Genomic DNA, 2,614 nt, shown 5'->3' on the forward strand with positions numbered 1-2,614 from the left:
ATACATTACATTTTTAAGTGAACTGCATAAGCACAATTCCCCAAACAAGAGTAGAAATGTACATACAGTTTAGCAAAATTAACTTTCAATTTCTATCAATATTACAAATACCAAAATCCATACCAATGTAAAATATTTAAGATTAATAATTATTTTTTGATTAAAGTAGATTCAATAATCTACCTGTTTATCCTATCATTTCTATATCCCAGATTTTCTTTTCAGAATGGGATCCCTGAATCCTTTGTTTAGCTTTTTTCCTGACAATTACCAATAACAACTTATAACCAACCCCCCCAAATGATAATAAATATCTATAACTCATTTTGGGGAGTGTGGGCATACTTTTTTAGATTATTTCCTGTTGATTGGATTTGAGAAAATCAGGATAATGGTTAAGTCTTGGCTGTAGTATTCTATGAGGCTGAACCACCTCAGCCAGCAGCCTGGAAGCTGTTCTGGATGTTGGATCATCTGGGCCATTGTTTTCATTGGTGTCTGGTCTCCTTGCTGTGAAACTATATAAACTTTTAAGGTAACATACACAATCTGCATTAGCACACATATAGATTGTGTATACAAGTCAGTTAGACTTTTTTGTTCTGTGTTTGAGCAGGTAAAATATACATCATGTGTCTTGTAGTTCTTTTAGGTTTGGTGGTTTTTTGGTTTTTGGTTTTTGGTTTTGGCTGTAGTCAGATTCCAAGAGTCTTCCCCTCAATGAAACCTGATTTTCCTTAACCCAGAATGAATCCATAGCCTCTCATTTTCTGTGGAAACAAAAGCATAACCTCTCCCTCAAAGTAACATATCTTTTGACTTAAATTTTAAAATCAAGATTTTTTTAAAAATATAGTTTGGTTTAATCTAGCAGTTCTCACAATCCAGTGTATCCTAGCAACTAAAACATACACCATAGCATACAGTATCCAGACTCTCTTTGTATTTTCCGTCTTTATGTGGTTTATATTTTTATTACTCTATTGCTTTTTAAGGACTTTATTATGTTAAAACTATGTTTTAAAATCTAAGACTGTATATGCCCTTTTTCTTCTCTTTCCCAAGTCTATGTACAGTTTTTAAACATACTGTGGCCCATTTAGAGGCTCTTTTTGTCTGAGTCTGTCCTTGCTGTGTAACTGTACCTTTTTTGTCTGTATGAGCAAAAAAAATTACACACACACAAAAAAATACTGCTGTGTAACTTAAATCATGGCATGTAGGTGGTTGGCTCCTCCCCTTTGTTTCCCTGGGAGGCTAGACTTCTGTCAGCTCTGGGAGCAATGTTTACCACCCCAACTCTGGGAAGTTTCTGAGTTCATTCTGTCACCAAGCAGTATGCCACCTGCTGCTCATAAACTCCATGTGTTTGGTAGCAGGGCTTCTTAAAAGAGCCACCCGTTTTTGCCACAAGTACTGAGTCAGGAAGCTCCCTCTTAAAGCAGTTGTGCCTCTGCTCACTGCCAGTAAACAGCCCACCCAAGAAAATGCAGCTACCAAGAAGTCATGTTTGATTCTGTTGTTGTGTGTCTAGAATCCTTTTTTAAACTTTGTCAGGTTTCATATAAAAATTTTAGCCACATGTTGGAATACCATATGTAGGCAGATGTTTTCTTATTCTGACCACCTGCTCCAAAATAATCAACTCAGAGGCTTAATTACAAATATTCGGCTGATAGCTCAGGCTCATTACTAGCTAACTCTTACACTTAAATTACCATTGTTTTAAATCTATGCTTACCACATGACTCATGGCATGCTACCTCATTTTCTACATGCCCTGCTTCCTCAGCAGCTAGCTGGCATCTCCTCTGACTCTACCTTCTTCTGCCCAGAGTCCTCTGTTTTTGGCTGTCTGTCTATATTTCCCACCTGGCTACTGTTGGGGAAGTCCGTGTATATGCCAATAAAGCACTGTCTGGCCAATAGGAATCTAGATAGGTGGGGCTAGGAATCCAGGAGGATTCTGGGAAGGAGAAACACAGGAGAGTCAAGATGTAATGCCATGGGGGTAGGAAACCCGGAACCATTCTCCGGTAAGAGAAATACTTAGATTAACAATTATGGGGTAATTACTTAGTCAGAGCTAGCCAGTAAGAAACAAGCAAGGCCAACAGCTTCATAATTAATATAGCGTCTTGTGTGTTTATTTGGGGACTACAACGCGGCAGAGCCCAGGTGGCTGGCGGGTGATAAACCAAAGCGGCTAGCAAAGATAAAGCTTCTCTTAACAGGCTACCCGCCTGTCCGCTTTTTTTTTTTTTTTTTTTTTTTTTGGTTTTTCAAGACAGGGTTTCTCTGTGGCTTTGGAGGCTGTCCTGGAACTCACTTGGTAGTCCAGGCTGGTCTCGAACTCACAGAGATTCGCCTGCCTCCCGAGTGCTGCCCGGCCAGCCTGTCTGCTTTTTATTAACCCTTGAGAGTAACACATAGTCACAGTGCACAGAAGGCTTATTCCACAGCAGGCCACGCACAGGAAGACAGCACAGCCATTATGTTCTCTCTGTGACTGGAGACTCTTACCTCTGCCCCTGGGGTGCTGAGCATGGAGAACCCCAAGCTTCATGCTGCACAGTAGGAAAATGTTCTTCCTGACTGGAAGATTCTTTAAGCC

Source organism: Mesocricetus auratus, unplaced genomic scaffold, assembly GCF_017639785.1.
Source record: "Mesocricetus auratus isolate SY011 unplaced genomic scaffold, BCM_Maur_2.0 Super-Scaffold_100022, whole genome shotgun sequence".
Taxonomy (NCBI): Eukaryota; Metazoa; Chordata; class Mammalia; order Rodentia; family Cricetidae; genus Mesocricetus; species Mesocricetus auratus.